The sequence below is a fragment of the Schistocerca americana genome, chromosome 4 (assembly GCF_021461395.2).
Source record: "Schistocerca americana isolate TAMUIC-IGC-003095 chromosome 4, iqSchAmer2.1, whole genome shotgun sequence".
Taxonomy (NCBI): domain Eukaryota; kingdom Metazoa; phylum Arthropoda; class Insecta; order Orthoptera; family Acrididae; genus Schistocerca; species Schistocerca americana.
Genome location: NC_060122.1, coordinates 756,961,821 through 756,976,943, shown reverse-complemented (window position 1 = coordinate 756,976,943; position 15,123 = coordinate 756,961,821).

Here is a 15,123-nt window from a genome sequence, read left to right as displayed (position 1 = left end):
TCTCGACTTTCCGAGTTCAAGACTCAGTGAAATTTGTAAAAATTCTCTGAATCTGCTGGCCCTCATTGTAACCCTTCTCCTTTGCTCGGAGTCTTTGTCTTAGTCTTCCTGTGTTCAGGTGTAGCCTCAGCCATAGTCGATTCTAGCTCATTTTTGATTGCCAGGACTGCTGCTTGGCTGATCTTACCATTTTTCACGCTTGAATCGAGGATCTGACTGATTCTGACTTGGTTCTCTAAGACACTTTCCTTGGTCTGTCCCAGGCCCTGAGGCAGGAACAGTTAGCGTAGAACCCCTCGAAGGCGCACTCGGGTCTCTCGTCTCATTGTCTGCCATCATGGGTTTTTGAGGAGTGAAAAAGGTGGGAGCCCGTCTATTGCCCCAGACCGGCTCCTCTGGTATGAAGGGGACTGCTGCAGCTCGCCCACCGAACTCGCCCCTAGGCCAAGGGCACTAGTTCAAACGGTTCAAATGGCTCTGAGCACTATGGGACTTAACATCTGAGGTCATCAGTCCCCTAGAACTTAGAACTACTTAAACCTAACTAACCTAAGGATATCACACACATCCATGCCCGAGGCAGGATTCGAACCTGCGATCGTAGCGGTCGCGCGGTTCCAGACTGAAGCCCCTAGAACCGCTTGGCCACTGCGGCCGGCGTCATCCAGTCGTTCAGCGGTCTGGACCCAGCTAACCTGGCCCAGGTGATGTCGCCACCCCCTGGGTTTGGCAGAACACGTCCGGCGTTACCCACGGGCGCGGCGAAACATCCTTGCTAAACCGCTCCGAGATCTCACGACGACAAACGAGGTCGCCAGCAAGCAGAATGCCTGGTGTTCTGTGATCTGAGCAGGGAGGGAGGGGAATAGCAGTCGCCCAGCGCAGAGGAGTCGCTCACGAGGTGAGCAACATCCCCAGCCTAGCAGCCCACTGAACTCTCCGCCAACGGACAGATCTTCGGTCCCTGGACTCAGCTTTCGCATCGGGTTGGGTCACAGCTCTCGCTTCTGACACAAGACAACATTCCTGCGAGTTCAGGAAAAGCCAAGCTTGACGTCTGGCACCAAGAGAAGGCGGAAAGAGCCACTTTTACCATTTGTTAAATGGAGACGATGGCTGAAACTTCCGGCCGATTGAAACTAAATGGACTGGGATTCAAACCTGGTACCTGTTCGTTTCGCGAGCGTGTACTCTTCCGAGTAAGCTATCAAATCACAACTCATTAACCCACGTCCTGCTGGCCGGAGTGGCCGAGCGGTTCTAGGCGCTACAGTCAGGAACCACGCGAACGCTACGGTCGCAGGTTCGAATCCTGCCTCGGGCATGGATGTGTGTGGTGTCCTGAGGTTAGTTAGGTTTAAGTAGTTCTCAGTTCTGGGGGACTGATGACCTCAGAAGTTAAGTCCCATAGTGCTTGAGCCATTTGAACCCCACGCCCTAACCTCCTATCTCCCCTCACAGCTTTACTTTCTTCAGTACCTACTCTCCTACGCCTCCTGCAGAAGTTCTCCAGTCGACCAGGCACTTTGCTGCGACAGGCCAAGATTAGAGTCCCGGTCTGGCATATTATTCTAATTTGGCAGAAAGGTTCAGATCAGCGCACTGCCGAGTGAAAAATCATTCTGTACTTTTTGCTATGCACTTTTGCTAGAGTCATGTGCGAGTGTTGATTCAGTGAAAGAATATAACAGCTATCAGTGTTGTACTTCATGATATTCTGATATTAATATGAGTGAACATTTCAACACCAGTGAATCAGTTATTAAAATGAAAATGCTTTCTCTCTGGTGCTCTCTAGCTGACTTACTGCCAATCATCTCGTTCATCAGAAACAAAACTATACGGGATGTAGACATAAAGCAATTTTCGGACAAATATTTAGCAGTCATTATTGATAAGGTAATATTTTCGTGGTTTGTATCTTGGGTGGACGCCGTCACAATCATAAAAGCTGTACTTAAAACTGAAACGATAAGTTTGCATCGACTTGGTTCCCTGCGCGACAGTCGTAATTTCCGCGTTATCTCGTCGACAGCGGCTGAATAAACACGCCTCCTCTGATACCATTCAGTAGCTATTTCACCGTCTTCACTTAGGCCCGGAATATGTATACCTTTCGCGTCCAGCTGTCAGCAATTTTCAGCCATGTTCTTTACTACGCAGACTGCCTTTGGAGCCGAACATTATCGGTTGTATTGAAAAATACTGGCTGTATTACTGCTCGCGACCTTCGGTTGCTGAACTTGTGCGCCTCTGTAAGCGCGGACGACATTAAAGCAGCAAGAGCATAGCGAACACTGTCGCACGTTTTCATAGTGCTAGGAATGCCATCGACGTTCGTGGGAATTGGAGTTGGTTAAATTCTTAATTGAGATAAGAATCGATTACGAATTGTAACTCTGATTATCATCGTGTAATCGCTTAATACAGTGTAAATTCGGAAAAATTATTTATTTAACCTGATCATACAGGCTGTCAGGGGAACAAGTGCAGGTATTTTTATTGGTGACTGAAGACAGCGTAATAAACAACATTACGTCAGTATTTACTTCATTTTCAGACTAATAATTATAGCTATTGGGAGTAATACCTTTTTAGGTTGCTTGCCACCTCAACATACATTTGACAAGAGCAAGCCATTGAAGATTTGTTTCCCATGAGAACTGGATCAGGTGTAGTGGTCACAGTTCGCGCGGCTCCCCCCGTCGGAGGTTCGAGTCCTTCCTCGGGCATAGGTGTGTGTGTTGTCCTTAGCGTAAGTTAGTTTCATTAGTGTGTAAGCCTAGGGACCGATGACCTCAGCAGTTTGGTCCCACCATAGAAACTTGCCACAAATTTCCAATATCAGGTGTTGAACTTTGGATGGGTGGACGCAAGACATTATTTTTTATCCCGAACGGGCCCGTGGAACGCCAAGCTTAACGTCCGGCACCAGTTGAAGGCGGAAAGAGCCACGTGGGAACGAGAGGCTGTGTACGACGCATCGCTTCCCCAGTGAGGCGGGTCGCCCAACGTGGGTCGACACCTGAAGCGTTACGCCCCAGGGCCAGGCCCATGGCTCTCCGACCGGGGAACATCGGACTGCCGCTCACCCTTCTGACGTAACACCAGAGACGCAAAACGGTTTGTCCATGCCAGAGATTCTTACCCTTCTTAGCTCCATGAGAACGCCTCCCCTCCAACCATCGAAATAGTAAATAAAAATAAAATTAATATTTCACGACCTCCCACCCTATCGAATAATAACAGTAGGCCTTACTACTCGTAAACTGAATTTTGACTGTAATTACAAATGTAAAAATTATTTAATAATTAATAATTTTAATGACTGATATTACACTGCACTAATGTTATGCGTTGAGAAAATACCCACAGTATGAAAAATGTAGTACGGCTATTCCTCTTATTTTATGTTGCTGCACTTATAGTGACGGGTATGAATAAGGTTGTGGCGACTACATGAAATTGCACCCTTGGCATACGGGATCGCCTGACCGTCACTGAGTGTCAAGGAGTTTGCGCGCCCGCCGCTTGGAGCGCTGCCTCGCGCTTATTCCTTACCGCGCCGCGGACGCTGTGTGAATTCTGTGATTTACGAATTAATCGTTCTGTTGTTATTGACTAGTAACTAGTTCTTCCGCAATTCTTGAAGGAAACAAATGTTCATATTCTCTCTCCTATTCGAGTTTATTACACAGAGTAGCTGAAGCAACGTATGGTAGTCACCAGGGGCGGTGGCAAGGGGGGGAGGGGGGCTATAGCCCCCCACCCCAAATGGACAAATGGAGTATCATATTACACTGGATAAAATGACTTCAGATATCAGCGAATATATTACTCCAACAAGTTCAACAGTGAATATATTACTCCAACAGATTGAATCACTTTTTTTTTTTTTTTTTTTTTTTTAAATCATGTAGCAATATTGGTTGCAATGTATTTCAAACACATTTTAACTAAAGGGTAAGAGCGACAAATAGTTTGCTACCAAAACCAATAAATATAATTTAACTTAAAATGGGAGTCTTATTATTTATTAATATACACTGGATGTATATTAATTTACGAGTACCACTTACAATAATCAAGAAAGCTAAATATGCAGGGTATGCCTACCAACACTTAAATTGCTGACCCAAGACAAAAACTTCGAAATCGCCGGACATCTGGGTCAAATCGTATTATTTTCCCGGGCACACACATTCTGTAGATACGTTTTTACCCTGAACTCCAAAACAGTCAACAAAAACTACTGTAAGTAACACCAAATTTTACCAATTTGTCAGCGGTGGGGCCGGCCATTGTGGCAGAGCGGTTATAGGCGATTCAGTCTGGAACCACGCGACCGCCACGGTCGCAGGTTCGAATCCTGCCTCGGGCATTGATGTGTGCGATGCCCTTAAGTTAGTTAGGTTTAAGTAGTTCTAAGTTTTAGGGGACTGATGACCTCAGAAGAGTTACGTCCCATAGTGCTCAGAGCCATTTGATCGATTTTGTCGGCGGAGGACCCCAACTCTCTTTTTGTTAAGCGATATTCCATCCCCCCCCCCCCCCGCCCCCCGACCGCCATTAGCCACCCTCCCTTGACCGACTTCTAGAACCGCCCCTGTTAGTCACAGCAGCGAGTTGTCGAATGTAGTAACTGCCATCCGTAGCCCACACGTATAGAACGTCAAAATAAGCGGCTGCCCCGTGTCCATACGAGATTAGCGACACTGGTGACCTCGACGTGATCGGATTATAAGAGGAGATACTACGTCGCACAACAGAAATCTTTGCATTACGACTTCCGACGTTTAGACTGAACAACCAAATGGTTCAAATGGTTATGAGCACTATTGGATTTAACATCTGAGGTCATCAGTCCCCTAGAACTTAGAACCACTTAAGCCTATCTAACCTAAGGACAACACACACATCCATGCCCCAGGCAGGATTCGAACCTCCGACCGTAGCGGTCGCACGGCTCCAGACTGAAGCGCCTAGAGCCGCTCGGCCACAACGGCAGGCGACTGAACAACCCTGCGCTATGGTTTCCGCAGGTGGAGGCGAGTTTTCTGTGTTCCGGAAATATGACAGATTCCACCAAAATTGCGCTAGTGGTTAGTCATCTCGATCACAGGCACGCAGCGGCGCTACAGGATACTGTGAAAGCGCCACCGGAGACAGATGCGTACCCGAACCTGAAACTGAAAGCTGAACTCATATGTCGAGTGTCCGCCTCGGAGGAAGAGAGGGTACGTCATGTGCTCGTCCAAGAGGATATAGGGGACAAAAGGCCTTCACAGAACCTCCGCCACCTACGAAGAAAGGTAGGCTCTTACACCGTCACGGACACGCTACTACGCACGCAATGGTGAAGCACAGTACAAGTAAAGGCTACAAGCGCATCGGAAGCTGAAACACCCGTGTACGATGTGACCGATCTGATAGACGGGATACAGGACGCCATCGTACCTACCCCCTGTCCCTACTCGACAGAAAAGTACAACAGTATTTCGACGGACGTCAAATCTGATTGCGACAAGTTTAGAAAAAAAGTCGCGCCGTTGGAACAGCTACTGAATGACGGCCTGTTGAACCAAGTTGCCGCCCTAAACAAAGAACTAAGCAAACCTCTCGCCGACCGCCACATTAAAGGTAGATATCGACGGAGGTCGCGGAGTCATTCTGCATCCAATTCTTCTCGTTGTGATGACTCACAAGCACCAAGCACATGCTGGTACCATCAGCTGTACGGTCACCAAGCGCGTAAGTGTAATCTGCCGGCGAACACGTTAACCTTAAGCGCCAGACAGAAGACGACGCTTCTGATGCTCCTCTGCTTGGAGGCGCAAATTCTTGATCGACACAGGATCAGGTTATTTTACCGAGAGACAAACTGCATAAGTGAAACCCGCCCACAAACTTCAGACTGTCGGCGGCTAACAACTCCGCATCCAGACGTACGGCGTTTAACATGCGAAGCTAGATCTGGGATTGCCGCGTGCCTTAGCGTGGAATTTCGTCGTCGCGGACGTGGCAGGGCATATAACTGGGGGGGGGGGGGGGGGGGGGGGCACTACCGTCTGTTCCAAGACGTCCCAACGGCCGCTTGCTGGACACCGTCATCGAGCTGTCTACTGCCGGTTTCCGACGCCACGTGGTCGGCCGCGACGCCAAGGTCGTCCAGGTTGCAGAAGGAGAGTACACTAAACTACTCGACCAGTTTCCACCGCTCACAAGGCCTTCCTTGACCCCGCAACAGGTATGCCAGACGCGTGAGCTCACATGGTCATATGGTTCAAATGGCTCTGAGCACTATGGGACTTAACATCTGAGGTCATCAGACACCTAGAACTTAGAGCTACTTAAACCTAACTAACCTAAGGACATAATGCACATCCATGCCCGAGGTAGGATTCGAACCTGCGACCGTAGCGGTCGCGCTGTTCCAGACTGAAGCGCCTAGAACCGCTCGGCCACAACGTCCGGCCTCACATAGTCGCCATATGAATGTATGGCATGTAGATACATGAGCAATACACATGTTCCAACTTGATTTGTGCATGCTCTTTGTGATCTGGTCTTCTGTAATACTCGCTGTGTGAACTTCTTTGAACAAGCATATGAATGCCTTTGAACAAGTCGTGTGGCCAACTGTGAAACTGAATTATCGTACTTAAAAGTAAAATATTATGTGAAGTAAATTTGCCGAAAAGAAAGAAGTGAACCATCTACACCCAATGAATCGATTGGTAGGAAGACAAGGTTGTACAGTAGCAGTCATTTGAATTATGGTTTTACCTCGTTGAATAGAAAGCCGAAGTCCGTTGTGTGCTTTCAGGATCTCTCCGACCATAGCACGAAGCTATCCACATTAGTTTAACACTTGGAAACTAAGCATCCAGCTCATAAAAACAAACCCTTCGAATTTTCGAAAAGAAAGTTGCATATCTTGAGAAGTCAACAAACATATTTGTAACTCAAGCCATACTGATAAGAGTGTAGTTGCAGTTTGTCTCGTAGCTAAGATGTGCAGCCCCTATATAATCACCGAAAACGTCACATTGCCTGCAGCCACTTGATATGGTCAGTGTTTTAGTAAGCTTAGGAAAAAAATCACTCTTTTTACAGACGACATTTCAAAGCCAATCGATGACATGGCTGACGATGTTTGCGGTCAGATAATTCAACAAGTGAGTTTGTAACAACAACAACTCTGTAATATAGTACACATAAGTTATTATTCCCATCTGATTTTTCGATAAACTTGTGTAATTGATGTTCTGATTTCATTTCTTTTTTTTTTCATGTCATTATGTTGAGAAAACTGTAAACAAGTTTCAATGTGAATATTAATGTTTACGTCAAATGTCAAGTAATATTGTAATAGAATTAAAATGTAACAAATGTTGAGACTGTTGTAAGATGTTTAAAATTGTAACTGTGAGTCTGGTCCATACGTAGGCAATGTGTTAGGATATGTAGAATGCAAAACCTCGGGTGAATACCTGTTCTGTCAGGGAGCGGTAAAAGGTGGATGGCAGGCGAGAGCGGGAAAATGCGCGCGGGCACTGCACGGCACAACGGGCTCAGCAGTAGTAGTTGGAGTTTGGCATTGGTTTGAGCAACTCCTTCTGGAGCGAGGAGGCTCTTCTGGAAAACATAGCTTCACTGAGTCTCGGGTATGTTGTTCCAACGACCACACGGCATGGCAGAATTCCATAGGCACTAAATGGAAAAGTATTGCGTGGTTTTATGTGTGCTCTGTGCCTCGCCATCTCGCCGCCCGCCAACCGCCGCATCGATACTAGCAGGTTGAAACTTTTAGTACTGTATTCGTATGGATCAGAGAGTGAGCTGTGCAATAATAACCTAAATTTTACCAGAACTTTCCCATCATTTAATTATCTTAACAACTAACCTAGACAGGGTCCTTTCCAAATGTTGTGCAATCCAAGTGTCCCGAAATGAAAATCAAAATTTGTGTTAATAATAATTATTTGCAGAACTAGATATGTTAGAATGGTGTTTAAAGAACTATTTTGTTAATGAACCAGTAAATGAATAAAGAAGGTCTAACGAAGTTGGAAGATAACTTTAATATTGATATAGTAATGAAGTTTATTATTTCGAGACAGATATAAAAGTATTTAAATGAGCAGCAAAGAAGATGAAAAGAGTAGTAACTTATACAGTGATCATAACAGTTTCAGCCCCCCCCCCCTTTAATTCATTTGATTTCTGAAGTGTTCTAAATTGGTTTGACCAGCAAAAGTTAAAGTCAATATAAAAGACAAAAGTTATCAGTGTTTTATCTTTATCAAAATTGACATTTTGTGTGTGGTACGAAAGTGCTAGTTCTAGGGTAGCATATGCCCGATTTTAATCAGATTAATAGACAGTATGAAGTTTTGTAGTATACATTATAGTGTAGTGTTATGTATTCATAGTTTTTCCATATCAGTACAGAACGTGAAACTATCAGTTCAATAGATTTTCTGGTTCTAAAATTCTACTGTATTATGCAGTGTTACTACTTGTTGTTTTGCATGAATATCTACCAACTTGTACAGGGAAGAAACTTAGTTAATGCCTAATTAGGCTGGCGACCGTATTATTATTAAATTGGTAGCATCTTCATTGTTGCTTTTGGTGCATCCTGACGTGTAGCTGCATTTCGAACTTGCTTGACGGATCATTGTTATTACAGAGTGGGTGTAAGTCTGATTTGCCACCATTCAGGTACACGCGGTCGGTATCTATACGAAAATCCTTTCTCATAAGGTGAACCCCCCTCACTTACCATAGTACAAGCTTTAACGAGTATTGTGTCACGCGGAGGTTACAAGTTCAAGTGAATTTTTTGATATTCAATTTCATGAATAAACACATGTAGCAAACATGACTTAGTTACGTGTTGCTAGGGATGAATGTAAATTGCGGCACATCAGTCAAAGAAAATGTGTTTTTTTGCAAAACATTACTGCGTCATGCAACAGGACAATGTCTTTTTGATTTTTTTTCCGAAGTTAATAGAAACTAATATAGACTTGACAAAATGTGTTGCAGTCTATAGTGATGGTGCAAAGGCGATAACAGTAGTTTAATTAAAACATTAAAATGTCGTCGTATAGCAAGGGTGGAATGGATGCACTGATATTTTATGTCTGTGAAATGGGTTTTCGTCTATGTTCGGGCTAAAAATCAAATACAGGAATCGTCTTTCATCACTCGAAAACATTTTACCTTTGTGTTTCTTTAGTAGATCGACACATCTGGAAACATTTAAATGAGAAACAAATGCAACCTTCGCATTACTTTCTTTTCTTTACGTATGCGCTTACTGTAAGAAAAATGTATGTAATAAAAGAGTTTTCCATATAACATGTCATTATTGTTTACGTCGTCTTTCGATCCTCCCTTAATATCATCGCGATCCCCTTGGGCGTCGCGAACCCCAATTTGAGAAACGATGGTCCATACTGACAGTCGAAGTCCATTTAGTGGTTTAGTTACGACTGTGAAGAAAACAAAAATTATGTGACGTGTCTGCGGTAACACTGTTCGACAAAGAGGAAAAAACAGCTGACACGCTGAAAAGGATACATATTAAGGTACTAAAGATCGAAATACCTGTATTTATGCCCCTAGACCCTGTTTTCGGGTCATCATACCAAGACATTTTCAAATCACAGTTACTTAAAGAATGAAAACAAAAATTGTAAAGGCCGGCCGCGGTGGTCTAGCGGTTCTAGGCGCTCAGTCCGGAACCGCGCTACTGCTACGGTCGCAGGTTCGAATCCTGCCTCGGGCATGGATGTGTGTGATGTCCTTAGGTTAGTTAGGTTTAAGTAGTTCTCAGTTCTAGGGGACTGATGACCACAGATGTTAAGTCCCAAAGTGCTCAGAGCCAAAATTGTAAACATAATTAAGAAATGGTTTGATACAATATGCAAATGTGTGTAATAAGTTAGGGAATAATGGTTCTAATAACTAGTAGAAAATAGTACTAGCGGTTCGACTGATAATTCTGATGTGGCTGTAGTAGTAACAGCGGCAATAGCAGAAAGGGCAGTGTATTTATGGGTGCACTAAAGGGAGGTTTTCTGGCGTACCGAGCTATGACAGACATTCGGATAGGCTGACCCAGGAAGGACTATTGGAAAAGAAGAGCACTTAGTTGTAAGGCAAGAAGGAGTGTGTACAGAAAAAAAGGCAAGTATTATTGTGGTTTTTGTAGATGTGGCACTCATGACCAATTATTATTAGATCTTTACACTTGTCTACATCTACATCTACATTGATACTCCGCAAGCCACCCAACGGTGTGTGGCGGAGGGCACTTTACGTGCCACTGTCATTACCTCCCTTTCCTGTTCCAGTCGCGTATGGTTCGCGGGAAGAACGACTGTCTGAAAGCCTCCGTGCGCGCTCTAGTCTCTCTAATTTTACATTCGTGATCTCCTCGGGAGGTATAAGTAGGGGGAAGCAATATATTCGATACAGCCGGCCGAAGTGGCCGTGCGGTTAAAGGCGCTGCAGTCTGGAACCGCAAGACCGCTACGGTCGCATGTTCGAATCCTGCCTCGGGCATGGATGTTTGTGATGTCCTTAGGTTAGTTAGGTTTAACTAGTTCTAAGTTCTAGGGGACTAATGACCTCAGCAGTTGAGTCCCATAGTGCTCAGAGCCATTTGAACCATTTTATTCGATACCTCATCCAGAAACACACCCTCTCGAAACCTGGCGAGCAAGCTACACCGCGATGCAGAGCACCTCTCTTGCAGAGTCTGCCACTTGAGTTTATTAAACATCTCCGTACCGCTATCACGGTTACCAAATAACCCGGTGACGAAACGCGCCGCTCTTCTTTGGATCTTCTCTATCTCCTCCGTCAACCCGACCTGGTACGGATCCCACACTGATGAGCAATACTCAAGTATAGGTCGAACGAGTGTTTTGTAAGCCACCTCCTTTGTTGATGGACTACATTTTCTAAGCACTCTCCCAATGAATCTCAACCTGGTACCCGCCTTACCAACAATTAATTTTATATGATCATTCCACTTCAAATCGTTCCGTACGCATACTCCCAGATATTTTACAGAAGTAACTGCTACCAGTGTTTGTTCCGCTATCATATAATCATACAATAAAGGATCCTTCTTTCTATGTATTCGCAATACATTACATTTGTCTATGTTAAGGGTCAGTTGCCACTCCCTGCACCAAGTGCCTATCCGCTGCAGATCTTCCTGTATTTCGCTACAATTTTCTAATGCAGTAAATTCTCTGTATACTACAGCATCATCCGCGAAAAGCCGTATGGAACTTCCGACACTATCTACTAAGTCATTTATATATATTGTGAAAAGCAATGGTCCCATAACACTCCCCTGTGGCACGCCAGAGGTTACTTTAACGTCTGTAGACGTCTCTCCATTGATAACAACATGCTGTGTTCTGTTTGCTAAAAACTCTTCAATCCAGCCACACAGCTGGTCTGATATTCCGTAGGCTCTTACTTTGTTTATCAGGCGACAGTGCGGAACTGCATCGAACGCCTTCCGGAAGTCAAGAAAAATAGCATCTACCTGGGAGCCTGTATCTAATATTTTCTGGGTCTCATGAATATGTCGTCACAGTGCAGTAACAAAGTTTAATGAATTTTAACTTTGAAGACTAACTCAAGAAAATATGAATCGAAAATGAAAGATCATAAAAGTTACGAAGACACTCAAGCAAATACATACTTGAATTCAGCTAGAATTAGATATTAGTTAATAATAACTTAAGTTAGTGAGCAGTTTGAAAATGGTAAAGAAACACCTCTTATCAAACCAGGACCCAGGAGAAGGGTGCCTCAAAACACAGAGTTACTCAGCGACACCCAGAGCACGATTTACAACGGATCCATAGATCGCACATTCCATAGGCGCTTGCAGAGCCTCCACGGAGACCTGGCAGTGAAGAAAAGCACGGTGAGTTGTTGTGCGAAGCGTCTGTCATCATCGCAGCGAAGTCGCTCGAACCTGTCCGATCTCTTGCGTGGAGGCCTGCCGCTCTCATCTGTGACTCGTGCAGCCTTGGAAGGTACAGATACTCTCATCTGAGGTGATCGACGGATCACAACCAAACACATCGCTCCTCAACTGAGCGTCTCTGTTGATGTTGTTGTTGTTGTGGTCTTCAGTCCTGAGACTCGAACCTGTCCGATCTCTTGCGTGCAGGCCTGCCGCTCTCATCTGTGACTCGTGCAGCCTTGGAAGGTACAGATACTCTCATCTGAGGTGATCGACGGATCACAACCAAACACCTCGCTCCTCAACTGGGCGTCTCTGTTGATGTTGTTGTTGTTGTGGTCTTCAGTCCTGAGACTGGTTTGCTGCAGCTCTCCATGCTACCCTATCCTGTGCAAGCTTCTTCATCTCCCAATACTTACTGCAAAATACATCCTACTGAATCTGCTTAGTGTATTCATCTCTTGGTCTCCCTCTACGATTTTTAGCCTCGACGCTGCCCTCAAATGCCAAATTTGTGATCCCTTGATGCCTCAGAACATGTCCTACTAACCGGTCCCTTCTTTTTGTCAGGTTGTGCCACAAACTCCTCCCCAATTCTATTCAATACTTCATCATTAGTTATGTGATCTACCCATTTAATCTTCAGCATTCTTCTGTAGCACCACATTTGGAAAGCTTCTATTTTCTTCGTGTCCAGACTATTTATCGTCCATTTTTCACTGCCATACATGGCTACACTCCATACAAATACTTTCGGAAATGACTTCCTGACACTTGAATCTATACTCGATGTTAACAAATTTCTCATCTTCAGAAATGCTTTCCTTGCCATTGCCAGTCTACATTTTATATCTTCTCTACTTCTACCATCATCAGTTATTTTGCTCCCCAAACAGCAGAACTCCTTTACTACTTTAAGTGTCTCATTTCCTAATCTAATTCCCTCAGCATCACCCGACTTAATTCGACTACATTCGATTATCCTCGTTTTGCTTTTGTTGATGTTCATCTTACAACCTCCTTTCAAGACACTGTCCATTACGTTCAACTGCTCTTCCAAGTCCTTTGCTGTCTCTGATAGAATTACAATGTCATCGGCGAACCTCAAAGTTTTTATTTCTTCTCCATGGATTTTAATACCTACTCCAAATTTTTCTTTTGCTTCCTCTACTGCTTGCTCAATGTACAGATTGAATAACATCGTGGAGAGGCTTCAACCCTGTCTCACTCCCTTCCCAACCACTGCTTCCCTTTCATGCCCCTTGACTCTTATAACTGCCATTTGGTTTCTGTACAAATTGTAAATAGCCTTTCACTCCCTGTATTTTACCCCTGCCACCTTTAGAATTTGAAAGAGGGTATTCCCGTCAACATTGTCAAAAGCTTTCTCTAAAACTACAAATTTTTCTTCTAAGATAAGTAGTAAGGTCAGTATTGCCTCACGTGTTCGAACATTTCTACGGCATCCAAACTGATCTTCTCCGAGGTCAGCTTCTACCACTTTTTCCATTCGTCTGTAAATAATTCGTGTTAGTATTTTGAAGCTGTGACTTATTAAACTGATAGTTCGGTAATTTTCACATCTGTCAACACCTGCTTTCTTTGGGATTGGAATTATTATATTCTTCTTGAAGTCTGAGGGTATTTCGCCTGACTCATACATCTTGCTCAGCAGATGGTAGAGTTTTGTCAGGACTGGCTCTCCCAAGGCCGTCAGTAGTTCCAATGGAATATTGTCTATTCCCGGGGCCTTGTTTCGACCCAGGTCTTTCAGTGCTCTGTCAAACTCTTCACGCAGTATCGTATCTCCCATTTCATCTTCATCTACATCCTCTTCCATTTCCATAATATCGTCCTCAAATACATTGCCCTTGTATAGACCCTCTATGTACTCCTTCCACCTTTCTGCTTGCCCTTCTTTGCTTAGAACTGGGTTTCCATCAGAGCTCTTGATATTCATACATGTGGTTCTCTTTTCTCCAAAGGACTCTTTAATTTTCCTGTAGGCAGTCTCTATCTTAGCCCTAGTGAGATAAGCCTCTACATCCTTACATTTGTCCTCTAGCCATCCCTGCTTAGCCATTTTGCACTTCCTGACGATCTCATTTTTGAGACGTTTGTATTCCTTTTTGCCTGCTTCGTTTACTACATTTTTATCTTTTCTCGTTTCATCAATTAAATTCAACATTTCTTCTCTTACCCAACGATTTCTACTAGCCCTCGTCTTTTTACCTGCTTGTTCCTCTGCTGCCTTCACTATCTCATCCCTCAGAGCTACCCATTCTTCTTCTACTGTACTTCTTTCCCCCATTCCTGTCAAGTGTTCCCTTATGCTCTCCCTGAAACTCTGTACAACCTCTGGTTTAGTTTATCCAGGTCCCATCTCCTTAAATTCCCACCCTTTTGCAGTTTCTTTCAGTTTTAATCTACAGTTCGTAACCAATAGATTGTGGTCAGAGTCCACATCTGCCCTGGAAAAGTCTTACAATTTAAAACCTGGTTTCTAAATCTCTGTCTTACCATTATATAATCTATCTGAAACCTTTTAGTATCTCCAGGGTTGTTCTATGTATACAACCTTCTTTCATGATTCTTGAACCAAGTGTTAGCTATGATTAAGTTATGCTCTGTGCAAAATTCTACCAGGCGGCTTCCTCTTTCATTTCTTAGCCCCAATCCATATTCACCTACTACGTTTCCTTCTCTTCCTTTTCCTACTGTCGAATTCCAGTCACCCATGACTATTAGATTTTCGTCTCCCTTCACTACCTGAATAATTTCTTTTATCTCATCATACATTTCATCAATTTCTTCATCATCTGCAGAGCTATTTGGCATATAAACTTGTACTACTGTATTAGGCACGGGCTTCGTGTCTATCTTGGCCACAATAATGCGTTCACTATGCTGTTTGTAGTAGCTTACCCACACGCCTTTTTTTATTTAATATTAAACCTACTCCTGCATTACCCCTATTTGATTTTGTATTTATAACCTTGTATTCACCTGACCAAAAGTCTTGTTCCTCCTGCCACCGAACTTCACTAATTCCTACTATATCTAAATTTAACCTATCCATTTCCCTTTTTAAATTTTCTAACCAACCTGCCCGATTA